General features: G+C 37.0%; 1 pseudogene; it reads right to left on the bottom strand.

Moving 5' to 3' along the window:
• Positions 1-9302: 9302 nt before the first annotated feature.
• LOC145996809 (uncharacterized) lies at positions 9303-21235 on the bottom strand (annotated as a pseudogene).
• Positions 21236-21635: the final 400 nt, after the last annotated feature.

Below are 21635 nucleotides of genomic sequence, written 5' to 3'. Positions count from 1 at the left end.
ATTTACACAACCTTTTACACGTTGTACAATATGTACGTATGTATAATATGTGATGTAGTTTTATTATTTATGAAATGGGAACGTGTTATGTGCAGACAATAATGTTATGCTTTCTTTCTTTTTTCATTTTCAAATATGGAATATATAATGATTAAATTACAAATATGTGCTCAGGCTCTATCTGACTCTTGTTTTAGTAGTGTTTTATTTAAATATACTACTCTTGGTCTCTAACAGTCATAAATACGGATGTATTTATTTGGGCAAGAGAAGGCGCGTTCATATTGTTGTTGGTTTGGTTTCTTTTACTTCGCTTTTCTGCCACATTTGGTTATCGCGAAAATGAGGATTGAGTGATGATATGATGAAATTGATGAAGGGACCTCATATGAACAATCCAGGCCAGGATACGAACCCGTGATGAGTGCGCATTCTTGTCCTATGTGTTGCAGTGAATAATGAAATAATTTGGAATGAAAAATGTATCTCGGAACTCAAAAAGTCAAATGAATATCATTGAAGAAACTACAAAAAAGTGTGCTGTGTTTTGTTACTTGTTTTGTTTCTGTGCACAAAGTGTACTTAAAACACCAAATCAACCAACCGTGGGGGAGTGGTTATCACAGCGCGCTACTACACCAGGAGTTCCGGGTTCGAACCCTGACCTGGGCATGGGTGTTCTTTGTGTTTGTCCCTTCATTAATTTTATCGCATCATCTTCGCAATTAACCAAACGTGACAAAAAAGCGACGCTAAGTAACAAAAATGAAATCAAATCATTGATTGATTGCTCGATTTGGTTTATTTTATTTCGCTTTTCCGCCACTTTTGGTAGGATAAAATTGATGAAGGGACACACACAAGGAATACCCATGGCCAAGCCGAGATTCGAACCCAGGATCTCTGGCTTAGAGTCAAATCAAATCTTTTTTTTTATTTACGAATGTGGGTGGGGGTTACGTGTACTTGTTTTAGTACTCATTCATCATTTTCCAATCTTTTCCTGTTATTGACATTCTTCTTTTTTAGGAATACTGGGCCATAAAGGGGGGAGGGGTGTGACCCACACTAACCCCCAACCCCCTTGAGCACACCACTGACTGCTACCCCAAGTGTCGACGTCACCCCACGTCACTGTGTTTAACTTACCCAAATCCTTACAAACGCATTCCATTGTCAATTCTGCTTTCGTTAATTGTACAGCCGGCAGTGTCCGTGACTGTACCACTCACGCATATGGTGGGTGAAAACATCGTCGTGCAACGAACGAATATGGGGGAAAGAAGAAGGTTGAGCAACTAGCATAGAGTCGAACCGATATATCGACTCCCCTTGGAAATTGCATCGTTCATTGCAAGTTACGAAGAACAGCAGAAAGCTTTTTTTCTATTGGTAATAACAGAAAAAAGTATAATATGCATAAAATATTAATCAGGAATTTTAGTTTTCGTCGACTGGATCTAACATCCCTTTTAATTATTTAATAAATATTCAGATCTTTATATATTTGGCATGAATTTCATTTTTTTTTTTAAAAAAATACAAATTTTGGCGATCTTAAGTACTCGCAAACTAGATAAGTGTGCTGTTATATCTATATTCGTATACCATCTTTTTACGTATTCATGCGTATCGTACCCAAGGCATTGGGTAAGAAGTGTCAAGTCTTAACATAGCAGAGAAAGGAATGCTGAATAAGGTTAGGTTATTGACTTGAGAGTCGTATGTGGCATGAGAGTTGGAAGGGAGAGAGAATGGACAGTTGGTGAAGTGGACGAGATAGAGCGAGGAAGTTGGAAGGAAAGATTATTGGACAGTGGTGCATGAGGAGAGTGCACTCTGACTGGATGGTCAGATGTGTGTCAATTACCATTATTGACAGGACAATCTATGGAATAACATTCATCTATTTGTGAGGCAAGTATTATCCTCTTCTTATGAATATCCATATCGGTTCAGTCATGGAGAGTACAGAAACTCAATTACTGAACGTGTGAATTCTTGTGCCATAACTTTGGATGTAACCTTTCGCATACATTATACTTTAGACTAAGCGAGTGAAAACCATCTGAAAGATGAATGAGGAATAGCTACATCACCCAATATAATCTAGAATTGCGTTACGTGGTGGTTTGATGCGGGCCCTTTTAATTAATTTTTTTTGGGGGGAGGGGGGATTAAAAGCGTCATGTCTTGTTTTCTTAAACGGCAATTGACATTGCGTTGGGCTTTCATCCATTTCTATGGAAATGCAGTGGAAAAATAGGTCGCTACGCGTTGATTACGTACTTGCGATATGGCGCCGGAATTTTCACTTGTTAGCGCTTCACGTTGTGTTAATTATCAATTGTTACCAAATATCAAGAAAAGAAAGCAAAAGATAGGCCTAGCAATACGCTACGCGGTAAGGCGCAAATAAATAAGGGTAGAGTTTCAACTAGGTTATTCGGCGATTGGGTTGTGGAAAAAATTAGAATTAACATTAGGATGTTGCATAAAGGTTGGTTAACTATTTTAAAGATGTGTTCGGTACTGTCGTCACTCTGTTACGCGATTTTTGAACCTAACTTATCAAATTTCCAGGAGACTAAACAATTGAATTGCTAATAATGTCCTGTCAAAGCCACGGAGGATGAGAAATGTAAATAAGCAACTTAGTGCTTATTTTAAGCTAATCGAGCATTTTTCCTGCGCATAGGCTAATCATAGAATCATGGCGCGATCTAGATTTATCCACCCCGACATTCTCGAAACTATCCAGTTTCAAGGTAACATTCACGAGGATGTATTAAAATTCATTGATCAATTTGAAAGTTTAGCTATTCTTAATGAGTAGAATGACTTAAAGAAAAGGCAAATGCTACCGGTATTTTTGGGCGATTCAGCATTGGAATGGTTCAATACTTGGAGTCGAACCCAGGAAGCACAGGATATAGATTTTGTAACTTTAAAAACTAAAATTGTGGAAGAATTTACGGAACCGGGGGACACTTTTCAATTAGAAGAACAAATCAGATTACCCTTCCATCAGGAAAATGAACCTGTTTCAAGATATGTGAGAGAAAAACAGTTATTGTTATTAATATTAGATCCTGCCATGGACATTAGTGAGCAAATTAAGCAAATAAGCGGGGGTTTACAACCTAACTTTATGAAAGAAGTTTATAACAGGGAATATGATTCAGTGCATGAAACGTTATGAGACCTGAAAAATGTTGAACAATTCAAATATCTTGTGCAAAAACGTAAAATTCTAGAAACTGAATGTGAGACAATGAAAGCTCTGTCATGTTCTGAATCGAGTCGAGCATACATGCCGGCTCAGCAAAGCTATCCCGTTGCAGCGCACGGTCAATGGTCATGTTGACATAAGTTATTCTCAGGCTAATCGGAAGATCAAGGAAAGATTAAAGGCACTGCAACAAGATCTCGCTCAATTACAGTCGAACACAGGACTCCAGTCTCATGAGTCAGATTTAGAATTGCAATTTCAGAATCTTGAGGCTAAAGTAACTAAACTTGAAGAATATCGGAAAAAAACATTCATTAATTCAGTCATCATTCTCATATACAGTTAGAGAAAATGAACATAGAGATAGAAACAATAGGAGAACCTATTTTCGTAATAGTAATCATAGAGCTCAAAATAGAAATACTTGGCATAACAACCACAGTAATAATCTCGACTCACAGTCACAACGTTCGCATAGGGGGCGATGGTGCAATGGCGGTAACTCTCGATTTCAGCGTTCGCACTTTTCATCTTCATCGCAGCGCACATTTTTGGAGCAACGACAGGGGCGCGAAGATCCAAACAACCATTCTAATCAGGTTGTAAATACAAATCACTCTACTTTTCATCAGAACAGATGACATTTTAAACTAGTAAGACCTGCATATGACAGAGACCTAGGTGCAGGGCCTTCGGGGACAACTCTAACGGTCTCTACTTTTCCGTCTGAAGATCTGATTTACATCAATGTGAAAGTAGATGGGGAAATTCGACCGTTCATCATGGATAGTGGAAGTCAAATTTCGGTAACGGGAGATAAGAACATACCAGTCAATGCCAAGCGATTTAATATAAATACTGCTATTAGAGGGGTCACTAATAGCCAACTAATAGTTAAGGAAATTAATTTTGTTACTACCATTTTCTATACATAACCAAACATTTGTTCACCCATTTAGAATCGTTAAGGATTTTAATCAAGCTCCTATATTAGGAAATGACTTCTTGAAGGGACAGAAGGCTAAGTTAGATTTTGAGGAAAATAAGCTTACATTGCATAGATTCGGCACACCTCCTAGAAACCAAATTAAAAATGAGAATAAGAAAGCTTTTGACGTATCAATCAAAGTTTTCCATTTGTCACAGCATGTTTTGCAACCAGAATTTGTAGCTGCTAAAAAGATAAAAGTGAAAACCAGGACACATTTGTGCATTCCACTGAAATTGGCTAATTCTTATGACAAAGATAGGACGCTCTTGGAACCAGACCTACAGTTTCAAGAGAAAACAGGATTGATGGTTGCCAGAGCAATTATTAATCCGGATTCGAATCTTATTTGGATCACAAATCCTTTAAAATATAATGTTACAATTAAGAAAGGCACTATTATCGGTGTTACGACCCTACTTATTTTGTAACTTTGCAATGCCGTGTTAAAAAGAAAAATTGATATAGTGTTACCTCAAGTCATTGTTAATGTCCGTGATACTACATGTTGTGACGCAAATATGAACGCGCCAATCAAGGCGTTGTTGAACTAATGTATTCACCTTTCTGTAACTATCTAATGAAGACGGCTCGCTTAAGACAACGGGCATTTATTATGATGTAAATATAGATTTGCCAATCAAAGATTATCCATGTTTGATGAACTAACCTAATTGTAATTAAATAATGGCGGAACATTTAAATTTGTATATTTCCAAAATGTAAGATTTTATCAACGTTAAAGAAATAATTGTTAACTCAAATGAATATGTAAACTTTCTTTGTAAATTATTAATTGCCAAACTATGTATTTTTCAAATATCTTTCTGTTGTAATTTAGAGTATTGTAATAAGAAATTACCTAAAGACAGGTGTTCGAGGCTGGAACTTTGGGTATAAATACGAAGGAGTTTGGTCCGTAAGGAGGTCTGTTCTGGTGTCAGTCTAGGTAGAAGTGAATAGGTGCAAGCCGCTCTTCTTTAAAGACCTAGACTGGCCAAATAGGAACGGTCTAATCTAGGAAGAAGTGAATAGGTGTATGCCGCTCTTCTGTAAAACCTAGGTTAGCCGAATGGGATATAAGTTCCAATTTAGGAAGAAGTGAATAGGTGCAAGCCGCTCTTCTGTAAAAACCTAAATTGGCAATCTCGGGTGATAACTCCAAGTCTAGGAAGAAGTGAATAGGTGTATGCCGCTCTTCTGTAAAACCTAGGTTTGGGCCACCCTAGTTTGACCTTTCTAGAAAGTTCGACATTATCTATTAACCATTAATCTCCAAGTTCCAGTTGCGAGTTACCTAACCACTGGCTGTAAACACTCAAGCAGTAAATAAACTTTTCATTAAAACTTCTCGACGTTGGTTGGATTTGTTCTGCACCTACCCTGAAGATAGGTTTCAGTGTAGACCCTTAGAGACTCCATGCTCCCGACTATAGGAGTAAAGGGTGAGGAAAGTTGCTAGGAACGTAACATCGGGAAAGCTGAAACATGGGATAGGCCAATCATGAGTAGTAATAATGATGAGAATAAGGATGGAATTGGTGAACAGGCACAAGTTTTCGCGACGGAAAAGTCGGGGAACGTCAGCGACGCACGAACGGACCCTAGTCGGTTTGATGTGAACCCGAATTTAGAACCCTAACAAAAGGAGTAACTTTTGGCTGTTTTAATGAAATATCCACATGTTTTGCGTGGTCAAAGGATGATATAGGTAGAGCCACGAATTATAAACATAGAATGCAACTAAAAGATGACACAGAATTTCACTTAAAATCCTACCCGATTCCAATTCACCTTCGTGTTGAAATTAAATATCAGATTGAGACTTTATTAAAGCAAGATGTTATTTCTCGTACACAATCACCCTTCAACTCTCCTGTTATCCTTGTAAAAAGGCAAAGGGGGGTTAGAGATTATGCCAGGATTATCGCAGATTGAATGTATTGTCTGTATTTGACGCTCTGGGTGTGAATAACAACAATGAAATAATATACAATATGGGGGGCAAGAAATACTACTGTACGGCAGACTTGAAGAGCGGATCCTATAATATCCCTCTCACCGAGGACAGTAAGAAATATACAGCATTTACAATACCAGGAATGTCACAGTATCAAATGAACGTCGTGCCACAGGGCCACGTCAGTTCACCAAGTGCAATGACTCGTTGCATTCACTTAGCGTGCTCAAATATGGATCCGAATCACTTGGCCCATTATGTGGATGATTTATTTTGCTTTGAAAGTAATGCTCATAACTCTGGAGAAAATGTTACAATGTTTACAGGCCGCGGGTTTGAAACTTGCAATAGAAAAATGTCACTTCGGCTTCACTGAGATCATTGCTGTAGGACATAAAAATTCGAAATTTGGCTATAGGATCAACGACAAAATCATTGATTCTATCAAGAAATATAAGACACCGACAACTGTGAAACAAGTTCGCACATTTCTCGGATTAACATCTTATGTCAGGAAGTTTTTAAAATCATATTCCGAAATAGCACTTCCCTTGCAGAAATTGATCGGGAAAAAGAAGAAATTCGTCTGAAATGAAGAACAGCAAACGGCGTTTGAGAGGTTGAAAGAAGCTTTACTTACATCTCCTGTATTGATGACATATGATCCATCCAAAGAAGTAAGGGTATATACAAATGCAAGCAGTAAGACTATTGGCGCTGTGATTTTACAACCGAATGCGAACGTTGATTTTCAGCCTATTTCCTATTGCAGTAGAGTGTTAAAAGACCATGAAACTCGACTTTCAACCATCGAGCAAGAATTGTTGACAATTATATATGCATATAAGTCATTCAGATTCTTTTTATTGGGCCGACATTTCGAATTAATCACAGATAACCAAGCAATCACATTCATTCGGTCCTCAACGCAACTTTCAAATAAATTATTTAGATGGTACACGTTGATGGCCGAGTTCGATTTTACGCCAATTCACTGTAAAACTACACAAAATATGGCGGATGCTATAAGCACAGAGACAGAACATGATCCACAGGATGAAGACGAGGAGCTTAGAGAGTCACGTACATTGTTATTGTTAGATGAGACAATTGATGTTGCTATACACCAACGAGAGGATTCTTTTTTGGAAGTATCATTAATATTTTGGAAGGAAAAGAAGACGAGGGGGGCAACAACCCACCCAACCCCTCCCTGCAGAGGCAAGCTAGCTATTATATTATGGAAAATGGACTTCTTTATAGACAACATCAACTGGGGCCTACGACTAAAAAAATATTATGCAAACCGAAGTCACTTCGCAACACTGTTAATAAGACATTACATAGTTTAACAGCTGGAGGAGCGCATTACGGCTTCACTAAAACATACAAAAATGCACTGGAGGATTTACTTTCCATTTATGAAGAACGATATTCAGAAAATGGTCAAGGTGTGTGTAATTTGTCAGCAGAATAAGCGCATAAAAGGAGCGCCATAAGGAGAACTTTTAACGTTCAGCTCACAGAAACCATTCGACAGAATCGCTTTAGATTTTAGCGGACCGTATCCACCAAGTGGTTTGCTCCCCCATAAATATATACTAAGTGCAATCGATCACGGTACTCGATTTTAATTGCTCAATCAGTAGCAGATACTTCAAGTGAGACAGCAGCTAACTTCCTTTTTGAAAATGTAATTTTGCGCTACGGTTGTCCTTCTCATATAGATACAGATAGAGGTACTTCATTCACAGGTATCGGAGAAATGTAGAATCCATCTGAAATTCGCTCCAGCAGCTAATCACAATTTAATTGGATTATTGGAACGATCACATGCTATTTTACAGGGACTTATGAAATACTTCGTGAACTCAAAACACACAGATTGGCTTTTATATTTGCAATCTTCCGTGTGGTCATACAATGTTAATTACCAGGAGAATATGAAGAACAGTCCATTTTTTCTTCTTCATGGATTTACGCCTATATTGGTATGGGAGAGCGGACTACATTTAACGACCAGTGTGAATGTAAACAACGAGATAAGATTCAAGATTCTCGGAAAAGCACGAGAAGCAGCTTATGAGAGTCTACAGAAACGCCACCGACAAGCAAAAAAGTACTACGCTAAACGTCACCAGTCCATTAATTTACGGTAGGAGAATTGGTTCTAGTATATGATGGCAGTCATCGTGTACACACAGCTAAATGCTTCTTGGGAGAATTTAAAGGACCTTGTAAAATTATAGCAAAGGAAAATCCCAATGTTTACAAAGTGGAATTTAAGACAAAACGGGGACAGACAGTCGTGGACTCAATTACGGTCTAGAGATTGAAGAAGTACTATGCTTCGGAACACTGTAGCGGCGATGAGAATGTAAATTGTGATGATGAGAATGAAGAATAGGAACAGCAGGAGTGAATGACTGAGAACATACCTTTTACCCTGTGCATAACTTCCTTTTCATTACTCTAATGCACTAAATAAATTTTACATCTTACAAATATTTTTTTTAAAATGATGAAACACTGAAATTATGTGAAATATTATTGTTTAGCCCTTAATAATTGCACGGCAGTGTGAAACTAGTTTTTACCACACTAAAATCATTAGCTATAACTCGTAGACATCGAGGTTTCATAATAATGGTCAACAAGTACAGGAACGCGCGAAAATAATAAAAATGAATATTATTATATTCACGAATAGTGAGCAAAGGGAATGGTGATGAATATAAATTGTGCGCAAGGAATTTTCCTCAGGTTTCTGTAGGCCGGCAGAGAACTGATGGAAATAATATTTTGTGAACTACAAAAGATAAATAGTGTAAGTCAATAATAGACTTTAGTATTTTTTATGAATAAAATGTGTTAAACACATTCGGTAAGGAAAATGAGAATTAAAATTCTCTATGATTTAGCGTGGTTACTCAAAATAGGGTTTAACAAGTACACATTTTAATATTTCAATTGTTAAATTTAAGTAATAATTACATTTATAATTTTAATAACTAAATAAATGACAGAAATATGAGATTATCAGTTTTATAAGATTTAAATAACGTTAAAATATAGAGAACAGTTATGATAAGAGCTGAATATGCGTACAGCCAGTAAATTAGTCAATAAAACGAACTACAGATCAATAATAACTAAATAAGAATTGCGATAGTAAGAATTATAGATAATAATAATACGAGGAGAATAGTGAATATTTTGGTTCTTGGATAAATATGAAGCTTAAGTAAAATGTATCACATGGAAATAATATAAATATTAAGATTACTTTTACGCATTTTACATTCAGATTTAATTATTTTGTATATCTTTCTTACATAACTTTACATAAAAGCTAGATTTGAAATCTAATATGAAGATTAATAAGTCAATTAAGAGCATAGGAGAAATAAGTAGTATTTTACACATACAGCTACGATCATGAGTTATCAGCAACCACTTGTTGCATTTTATTAACAATTTAACGACAAAGTCATGAGATGAATTACGACAGTCTTGAAGAAGTAAAGTATCTTTCATTAAACATGTGCATTACATTGATCCATCTAATTTGGGATATTTCATTCCAAATACGACTCAATTAGTTTATTGAATGTTATAATCAAGTTACTTAGAGTACTTCCTATTTTTTTTCTTGCGCATGGTAAAAATTTCCCATCTTGTAAAATTCACACTTAAAATTTCCCTCCCATGTATTTCATACTTCTCGAAGCGATATCCAAAGTCAATTTCAAATGCCTTCATGGTAAAATGTCTTTCGTCAGCAAAAAGTTAAGTTCAACTCGGATGCAACGGAGATTTTTCCTTCCTCTTTAAGCAATGGGAAAACTTGAGTTACATTCAGAAAGACAGAACAACTGAAGAAATATGCAAGTTAGGCATTCTATTTTTTCCTTGCGGCAACGATATCTCCCTACATCGGCAGGGGCAAAATTCTCTCTTGACATGAAGTAACCAACACGTTGCAAATTAAACAGCAGATATCTCACATTCCACATTAGCCGGGGAACTGAATAAACTGCCGACAGAGCATTCTTTCAACTCAGGCTATCGACTTCAAGGATACAAAAGAACATGCAACTTTATGTCCGTTCAGAACGATATTTCTTCATCTGGCAACATTTAGAATATAAATTGCAATTAAGTTTTCATTTTTATGTCATTTAATGTTAGGTGAATATATATATATATATATATATATATATATATATATATATATATATATATATATATATATATATATATAGTTAAACACTACCAATTGTCAACATTTATTTTTTTCTCCATATTTTTTTTGTATACACAATTGTATATTATTTTCCTTGAATATTCTTAGGCTGATTGCAATATCATTAGGGGGAAAATAGTCTATAATGGACAAGGAGATTTCGGATTCTTAGAATATTATTTTACGTATTCCAATTGTCATGGACACTATCAGCAAGTTGTGTATTTTACAATTAATCTTTATTAATGACGTTATCTTTAACAATATTATACTAACAGAAGGACGATCGTTCGACACATTATTTTTAGGTAACATTTAAAGTATTTCATTTCATTCAATTGTTAGTTATATTGATTTCAGTCAAATTAAGCATTCATATATTTTCACAAATCAATTATGATTTAAATTTTGCAGTAGCATACACTCATAAATTCTGAAGACTATTTACACTATTACATTCAATTTATATGTAAAGTTCAATTTGTTTTCAGTAATTATTAGTAGTTATATATTTTTTCCTTCTCAAGATTATAATTATATTTGGTGTGTAAAAATGGCATAAATTATAATTTTGGTTATTTATAGTAAGACTAAATATCATGACTGAATCGGTGTATTCCTTTCCAAATTCCTTTTTTCTCAAATATAACAACCTTCAACTAAAAGAATTTCGTACTTGTAATATTTACAAGCACTACTTATCTACGAATAAGGGTGAATTAAGGGCGCCCTTGTCTCAACAAAACCTTTACACATACCGACACATATAAAGTTCTCTCTCACACACAACATTACACTAACGATCAGGAGGAAATGCCTGTTCGGTAGATGAAGCAAATTTCCTTTCCAAAACCTACCTGAACAGCCTCACAGATGGTTAAAATTTTAACGGTGAAATGAACATTTCAACATATTTCAAACCATGTTAAAAGTTCTCAGTGCAGCTTTTTCACAGATGTCAACGTCCAGAGATGGTCACCAGCTAAAACCTTGGAGAAATAAGAAATCAACAGGATTTACACCTGAAGTACGCAGAGAAATTAGTTTAATTACAAACTCTTTTAAGAATTTCTAATTTTTTTTGTTTTTTTTACTTATTCGACACGTGGGAACATGAATTACAGTTAGACCTTTCATCAGTATTAATTACGCAATCCAGCGAAATCAGTTTATAAGCACCATATCGTCCAATACGGATCTCATTCAGTATATTCTAATTAACTCCTACTAAAGCCAAGTGGTAGCGAGGCCTAATCTTCAACGCTGATACATACATACATATATACATACATCGATTTGAAGAAACAATTATATATAACTAAATACTCTCCATCCATTATTCGACGATATGCAGTTCTCTACTGTACGTTTTTCATCAATGATGATATTCAAAGCTGCAAAGTTAAGGCATGAAGTGCGAAAAAAATGGTTCACGCAGACAAGGAACTAATAAATATACTATATACGTTGTCTGCTTCAAGACGCGTGAAATTCATTGATATAGGAAGAAACTATCATGTACTGTTAACGAGAGTAAAACCATGGGATTTTACTTGCTTTGTGAGAATGAGGATCACTCAAGGATCATTTTATGAACAAATGCTAGTGATATTCATATATCAAACACTATTATAGTCTTAGTTTCAAATACATAAATACATGTACATATATTGCTCAAGGACAGTTACTGATATAGTGTATATATTTTGAGTAACTTCAAATTTTTCTATTTAAATATTTCCTGTGATGAGTTAACATATATTATCAATAAAAGCGACAATGATATTTTACATGATACACTAAAGTAAGAGACGGTGAAATTTACATGGAAGATATGATACATATGTTCAAGTGTAACTCGGATGAGTATTATAAATGTTGCTGATTTTGTAAATATGAACTTCTAAATACATAACAGTGTTGTACAGTGTCAGTGCTTGCAGGATCAATTACATACTACTTCGCTAGTGTCTCATTGAGACATCAATTTTAACAAGATCCATTCTTGTGGAACAATGCTTTTATAATTTTCTCACGTGTGTCAGAGTGTTGCATGCCTATGCACGGACTTCGTTACGTCATCATGTAGTATTGGAACTAAGGTGTGGATTGTAAGCCTCTCAATGAATAAGCGCACGAGCAGATTGCCGAGTTAGCATAACAAACTCACGCGCCAGTGTTTACCTTTTATATGCTTTACGCAGACATGTATTTTTTTCTTCTCTTTTTTTTATCGGGACTTGTGATAACTATATATTTTTAGGACCTATATTATTCCATTTACATATATTCTGGGCAATGTTATGTTATTACAATATTTTTAGTAGGCCTACTCTATATTTTATATAAAAAAAATATCTCCATCGAAGGAATCGATAGGGATTAAAAGTTTAAACTTTAATATTTTTCATCGTTAAAGAGAAAATCAAGAGATTTTCTTAAGGGGGCAGAGGAGCGTATCGTACCCAAGGTATTGGGTAAGAAGTGTGAAGTTCTAACATAGCAGAGAAAGGAATGCTGAATAAGTAATCAGGCAAAGGTCGGGTGATTGACTTGGAAGGCGTATGTGGCATGAGAGTTGGAAGGGAGAGAGAATGGACAGTTGGTGAAGTGGACGGGATAGAGCAAGGAAGTTGGAGGGAGGATTATTGGACAGTGGTGCATGAGGAGAGTGAACTCTGACTGGAAGGTCGGATGTGTGTCAATTACCACTATTGAGAGGTAAGTATTATCCTCTTCTTATGAATATCCATATCGGGTCAGTCATGGAGAGTACAGGAACTCAATTACTGTACGTGTGAATTCTTGTGCCATAACTTTGGATGTAACCTTTCGCATACATTATACTTTAGACTAAGCGAGTGATAACCATCTGAAAGATGAATGAGGAATAGCTACATCACCCAATATAATCTAGAAGTTCTTGGTTCGATCCCAAATGCAGCATGGGAGTTGCGTTACGCATGCAATATTAGTAAATATACACATTTTAATTAATATTTAATTTAATTTAAACATTTATATTATTATTTTGATTATCATGTGAGACACTTGTTTGGGACCCCCTCACCCGAAATATATTTCTAGATACGTTCCTTGGAGAAGGGTATTGCTAGTTCACTTTGGTAATCACTGATTTAAAGTATATTGTTGTGTGATGAAATTAATTCTAAATGTATTTCCTATTGTTGCAGTTGCACTCTAAAAATGTATCTTAGCATTTTTCATTTTCAAACTTAAAGAACAAATTTGTGTTTTCTTCTACGCTGACGTACGATTGTAACCCGCCTGCAACATGTAATTTCACATATGAATACAACGCAAGCAATACAACATCCTCCAATCCACATGTAGAAAGCTGCTTGCAGATGATCAGTGGATAAAGTTTGAGTCTTCTGTGAGCTGCAATTGTTCTTGCAGTCACTTTGTTTCTTGGCGATCTTAATAGTATCTATTGTCCATTTTTCAGTGAGCCCAGTCTCAAGCATTTTCCTGATGATAAGATTGAACCCAGGAACGAGAGGTGATCCCTTTGGGAAACCAATTCCAAGAAACTGAAATCCTACATATTCTCTCACGAAGTGATAAGGTGAATTGCAAGTTGAACAGCCAATCAGAGTGGATATTTTGAAGTCCATTGCATCCTTGGTTCCAATGAGAGCAATTTTGTTATTGTGCATTATCTCTCTATCCATTGGTTCAAAATTTGAGATGACATGGAAATTATTGTATATCTCGCGTAATGTTGGGTTGGTTTCATGAAGGAAGTAGCTTTTGTAGAATTGGAGGCCGTATAACTTTATTCCTGCATCTGCGAACTGTTGTAAGGTATTGATATCTGAGTAGTACCTAGGAACTGTTAGTAAACCAATGATGACACCTTGATATAGTGTTGTCACTACAAGTGAAAAGTAGACCCAAAAGTAGAACACAATTTTTTGTGATCTGCTTTTAGGTTGATACGTTGATATCTGTAGAAGTACCGAGAACATGTTGAGGAATGTAGTAATCAAGTTTCTTGTAGACTTCAAAGGTTGTGAACGACTACTAAAAAATCTGTAGAACGCTGCCACAAATATGAGAGTGAGGATGATGGCTATCCAGAGTTCCAGTGTGAAGCCAAAAGGCAGACACATCCATTGAGGAAGCATCTTACCCTTCTGGACCAAAATCACTATTGGAGAGAAAGTGATAGGAACTGAATAATCAACGACCTCTTGCCTTGAAGCAAGAAATCCCAACACAGCGTCTGCAATGTCAGCTCGTTTGTACACAAGATCGCCAACCATATCTGTCCAAGTCCCATTTGATAATTTCATCCCGTACTTTGGACCTTCATAGACTATGGAGGGTTTTAGTGTGAAATTCAATTTCTCACTCAAGGTCTCGAATATGGTGGCAAAGAATCCACTATCAGCACAGTACCCAACAATTTTTGATTTGCAGTAGTATGGTGATAAATCAGTGTGCATTGTTGTAGTTCTGATGGTATGAATATGTACTCGTTTCACACGTGAGAAAATGTCACCATGTATAAGATTTCCAGTATCTATATCAGCCTGACTTAATTCCCTGCGAATAACATTAAAGAACTGATCATATCTTGATGTGACGAATTTTGATTCAGAGCTAGAATTATTCGGCAAATTTTGTACGGCCACAACATTGAAGACCTTCCAGTCCGAGAATAAATCTAAAACTTCACTACCATTCTGTCTAACAGCTGTACCTGATAAGTAAACCAGTATAAAATCTTCTCTAGCATTCCCGAAAACTTCACTTATACCTTCAGCGACGTAGAATCTTAAATAATCCAGGTTGTCTATAAAGGTAAGTACCAAACCTCCATTCTCCTTCTTATTCGTTCGTCTGCTCCACTTATTTTGTGATGTCATCATGAAGACAGGTGGGTGTCTAGTGACGTCCAAGAAACTTCCTATTGATATAGGAAATTCTTTTCTGGTTAAATCGATAATAGTGATGTAGTCTGCCCACGGAAAGTACTTTGAATATATCAACCCCAGATAATGTTCCAAATGATTTTGAGGTCGTCCAACGTGGAAAATATGAGCACATTGTAGTGGAATAATTGTGAGGATTAAGAACGTGAGTTGTGGAAAGTTATCGGAAATGAACATCTCTGGATCCAGTACAGTATGCTATGACTTCGTCTACTTCGTGCAGCTCAGCGTGGACCTTTGAGAGAATGAAAAATGAAACTGTTAACTTTATATTTGGGACCTATATTAAAAATAGTTACCTATGTGCCAGCCAGAAACTAAGGCAAGTTTCAGATTATCAAAGTAGCATGAATATCTTTCATAGGACACTACAATTTAGAAATACACATACATTCTGCGTATTTCTACTTCTATTTCCTTCGTCTTCAATTATTCAATGTGAAAGAAACTGTGCAAGTTTACAAAGTGTTAAAATAAACCGAATCATTGATTGAATGATTTGCTTTATTTTACTTCGCGTTTTATGCCACTTTTGGATAATTTGCGAAGATGGGGATGAGTGATGATATGATGAAATTGATGAATGGACACTCACAAACATCCATGCCAGGCCCGGGATCCCTGGCGTCGTAGCGCGATGTTCTAACCACTCCGCCACGGGGGCCGGCAATAATCCGAATCAAAATTGAACTGTATCAATAACACATACTATTTAATACACAGATATTTGATTGCCCCATCAATATATAATGATATCATTTCATAACACACTATTAACTTGTTAATACAGTAGTTAAACTAGTTACGGAAACTTACACGCTTGATTCACGGATAGTCTACAGTGCCGACATACGGCCGCTATCGCCTCGCTTGCCGATAGCGCACACACAGATGCGGCGGTCTGCACTGAAATGGATCGATCTGTGTTATTACCATGTTCATTTTCGGCATTCAGTTTCGAACTTCTGTATAGATTTTCGAAGTAAGCTTTGAAATAAGGCAAAGTTTAACTAGAAGAAAAAATACTTTTATTTTATTATAGGTTAATAGCCGGTAGATGCCAATGAAGATTAATTTTCTTATTTTTTTTTAACAGTGGTAAGATAGATTTCATGTTAAAGGGGCTGCAGACCTTTCTTGTCCCTCCCTGAAAAAAATCCTGCGGACGTCCATGGATGTACTTATGTATTTAACAATTACCCGACTATCTCAAACTTGTAGTTGGTACACGGAAAAAAGTACAGTTCGCTGATTACAGCTTCAAGCGGAAGAACATTCCGTCATTTATTGAGCGAAACAGAAGGTAACAAATGGCTGCACGCTTCGTAAATAAAGCCGCGAAACTGTTGTTTGAATAACCGTTGCGAGCATGAAACACGATCCTAATCATACTGATATTCGCTCGGGCTTATTTTTTTTATGTACTACACATACTGGTATCGACTTTGTATTTGCTTTCAGAAGAGTAACAGGACTTTCGTGAAAACCTTGGTTTTCCATCCTCTGATGTGAATAGCTTTTCGTCGGAAGCACGTTCACGATACAATCAGTTGCGTACAGAACTTATGCTTAGCTTACACTCGAATGTCCAAAAGTTATAGACGCTATACGCATAAACACATATTCATACCACCACAATTAAATTTCTCCTACTCGGAGCCACCTGGAGCCGGTTCGAAGCATTAGTTTGCGGTGATACGAGGGTTGCGATTTATGTATCCGGAATAACAAACAAAAAAAAATGTATCATTGAAAATGGTTTTATTGTTTTTCAAAATATTCTGCATGATGATCGATGCACTTTTGCATACGTTTGAACCAATTCTCATAGCACTTTGTCCATTCCGATTGAGGTATCTCGAAAACATGCATTTTGAATGAGCTTATTCTTCACGTACGGGAACAAAAATAAATCATTGGGTGCTAAATCAGGGCTATACGGCGGATGACCCATCAATTCAATGTTTTCACCGGTCAAATACTGAGTTGTTTGGACCGATGTGTGACAACTCGCATTGTCATGGTGAGGAATGATCCTGCGTCGCTGGTTGTTTTTTCTGATTTCCCCAAAGACTTCTGGCAAACAAATAGTTGCGTACCATTCAGAATTGACGGTTCTACCATTCTCTAGTGGCACTGTAGCCACATGCCCATTTTTTCCCCAAAAAACAGGCGACCATTTGCTTCGAAGTGCTTCTTGCACGAACAACTTTTCTTGGGTTTGGCTCATCTTGGAACACCCACACCGTCGACTGCTGTTTGCTTTTGGCTTCATATGCATAGATCCAAGATTCGTCACCTGTGTAGATGTTATACACGGCTTTTGAAGCACAACGATTGTATTTTGTGAGTATTTGTTTGCACCAATCGACACGAGCCTTTTTTTGAGCAATTGTCAAATTATGCGGGATCCAACGGAAACAAATCTTCTTCACGGCTAAATGTTCATGCAATATCTTATGTATGCTAGTCATGCTAATGCCCAGGGATACCTCAATCTCAAGATATGTCACATGACGATCTTGCATTATCAGTTCTCGCACAGCATCAATGTTTTGTGGCACAACAACCGATTTTGGACGGCCTTCTTTCGATTCGTCCGTGAGCGAACGACGGCCACAGTGCTTTTAGATGGTGCTTCATCGCCAAAAGTCGAAGTGAGTTGATCGATGCACTGTTGTTGAGATAATCCACGTCGAAAGTCGTAGAAAATCATTGCTCGAAAATGTTCTCGAGTTAATTCCATTGTTAGCCTGCGATGAAATTTTCAAGTCCCTGTAACAAACAAAAATAGCATCAGTAAGCACAACGTTCTGGGTACATTTACCATAGAAATGTCCAACTTTACGATGGATATATCAGATGTTACCTAGCAACATTAGTGTTGCCAGTTCCGGATACATAAATAGCAACCCTCGTACTTGGTACAGAGGCTATGAAAACCATAGGCAAGCGAATGCTGATGAAAAAGATAGTTCACACTTTCACCACCAGGTGGAACTGTGGCGCAAAGAATTATATTCTCCCTACTTAGAGCGATCTGGAATCAGTTCGAAGCCACGGATTGCAGTAGAACTTGGTATAGGGGCTATGGAGACCATGGGAAAGCAAGTGCTGTAGAAAATAGTTAAATTTTTCACCACCAGGTTGAAATGTGGCGCCAAAGGCTTCGTGCGACATTTACTACACTGTCTTGAGTTTCCAAAAGGTTTTTCACGGTGACTCCGCTTATATTGAACACAGTTATACTGACATAAACCATCAAAAAAGTTTTGCATGTCCGTCATCTGGTTGTTGTTACTTCAACATCACATTTCCATCTGGTGGTGAGAATTTCAACTATTTTTCCTACAGAAATTGCTTTCCCATGGTCTATATAGCCTCTATACCAAGTTTTACCGCAATCCGATGTTTCCAACGGGCTTCAGGAGGGACTGAGTAGGGGAAGTCCAATTCTAAGCACCACATTTCCACCTGGTGGTGAAAATTTGAACTATTTCCTTTTACGTCTGCATTCACTTCCGCATGGTATCCATAGACTCTATACCACGTTTCACGGCAATCTGGTGCTTCGAACTGGCTCCAGGGGGCTCTGAGTAAGGGAATTTTAATTCTGACCATCTGGTATGTTTGTGTTTGTATTTGTAAAATATAATTTCAGGTCAAATCACAACAAATCACCCTTCCCTTTCTCACTTGCAAATGATTTGGTTCAAGCCAGTGCTATTAGAATTATATAAAATTACAGTGGCACCAATTATATGGGCCTGTGGGGTTCGAACCCACCCAATAATTTGCCTTTTATTATATTTTATTTTAAAAATAAAGTCCTCGCCTTCGAGAAAACAAAATGTTCCATCATTATACACCTAAAGAATTCTCACAACTTAATTTCTGACTGCATGTTATGAAAATATTTAATAACAACTTGTAAGGAACAAAAGAAGGCATTTTAAGGACATATCCTCAGCATATTTATGGCATATATTATTGCATAAATTTATGAAACAAATCCCAGAGTTCAGCCAACGCAATGTTCTTCAAAAGTTGGCGTCACGGTAAAACTGAGTCGTGTGTGTGCGTTTACTCAAAATAACAAGGGAGAGCCCCGTAGGGGAAGTCGAGGCGGAACGGGGTACTTAACATAAAAGGCAATATAAGGGCACTTATAATGACGAGAGAATACTGAAACTGAATGGAATATATTATTTTATGTCTTAGTTACAAAAAACACCAGTAGTTGCGGTATATTTGTCCAAACCTAAACATCTAGACTTTTTTTTCTCGAAAGTAGTGGTTTTTGGTTTTCACTTGAACACACAGGGCACAATGGGGTATCCAGATTTAAGGCTGGCATAACTCTCATACATACACATATTCATCGTCACTATCGCCACCTGCACACGTGTTATGTGACCACTTGTTGCACTGCATACATGCAATCCATCCCTCGTTGGACTGGGAATAGCATTCATCATAATAAAGACATGCGGCGTCCGCTGATGAACTAGCGCTCAATCTCTTCCCCTTTTCTGTTGTCACCTCTGATGAATGAATGGGGTACACCCCCGTTCTGCCCCTACCCCGTTCCGCCCCGATACACATATAGGAACAGCACATGACATCAGCGAAAACTGGCCGCGAAGGATTACACACTATAGTCACTAAAACATGCCATGTATATGTTACTGTCAAACTATAATGAGAACTTATACATTTTTTATGTTACTCTTGTGCTTACCTTGAGATTTTTAGATGCTGATATTGCAACTTGCTTCGAAAACAGGGAGAAAACAGAACAAAGATTCACACGTGCCACATTCCTTCTGTAACACCGACGCCACTTTCTCCTCTGATGGGCAGAGAGTAAACACTTCGTTTCATGACGCTTCTGCTAGACTGCAGCAGCATAGCGTGGAAATAGGGGGGTACCCCGTTCCGACCCGAGTTCCCCTACCTGTTTTGTACCACTCTGAATAGTGTCAAATGGGATAGTGATTGCTGCCACACCAGTTTTAAGCCATTTGATTGGTTGACGCGAGTAGTGGTATTTGTGGTATTACTGGCTCGATACAGTATGAGCTCCTCTCAGGCAGATTTGGCTACACTTAAAACTAGCTCAAGATGTCCATATGAGCTTATTGCTCAAGTGTGTTACTCTGTCTAACCCAAGACTTTTGTAAAAATGCCCTCGGGAATTTCCCGTGAAAGTATGACACCCCTCAGATTGATTTGCCTACACTTACAAAAGCTACATCTGTGAGATTGTTGTCCATAAGCTTGTTAAAAATATGCCCCTCTTTATATTGTTTTGGCCACACTTAAAACTAAGCCAAGATGCTCATAAGAGCTTATTGCCTCTAGTGTAATACTCTGTAAAGTGTAATCTTATTAGCTACATCTACACCCACACCCACCCACACACACACATATTTACTTCCGGTCCACTTCCGGTTAAGTTCATAGAATTAATATGTTACCTGGAATATGCTCAATATTTTAATTGGGCACCAGGCTCAACTTGTATATCTAGTACTAAGACAATGTAACTCTTCTAGAATTGCTCTGTGACTCTCTCAGTTCTTACATCATAAACATATGATTTTTCACCTATAAGAATAACACTACATATGGTGTCATCAGGGAGTGTATCATGGAATTCACAGATAATTTTAATGTTTGTCCTGTCATTAACCACAACTTGTTTCCTTTTTGAGGTGTTGATGACAAACATGGGTCTCTGTGTTTTGAATTCATCTGGTGAGTAATACATGTCGGTATTCCCGGTTGTGACCCTTTTGTATGCTGTAAATGCCTCATATAATTTGAGGAAATCATCCTTGGACATGTTTAAATTATAATTTTCTCTGGGGAACACCTCATTTCTGCCATTTTTAAGATATATGTTCTTGAAGTTGCAGCTATCAAATTTACTTGAATTTTTTTCTTGATTATTGTGTCTTCCAGTCTGAAACAGTACCACAACAAAATCTGGCATGTCATATTGTATACTGGAGAATGAGTTTGTAGCATCAAATTCATAATAGCTACCAGTGGCAGGCTTCTGCAGACATTGATATGTATAAAATTGTAAAGGCACCTGTGGATTTTTTAGGATATCTGCTTTGTATTTAAGAGCATAGCTGGCCTCATATTCAACAACTGGGATTCTTAGCTCCATAGTCTGAATAAGACATTTGCCTTCATCAGGTAGGGTATTAGGCAGAGCTGCCCCAGTAGAATTTAAT

Source organism: Lepisma saccharinum, chromosome 13, assembly GCF_977018435.1.
Source record: "Lepisma saccharinum chromosome 13, izLepSacc3.1, whole genome shotgun sequence".
NCBI lineage: Eukaryota > Metazoa > Arthropoda > Insecta > Zygentoma > Lepismatidae > Lepisma > Lepisma saccharinum.
Note: the sequence above shows the minus strand (reverse complement) of the source record. Positions and strands in the feature narration are given on the sequence as shown.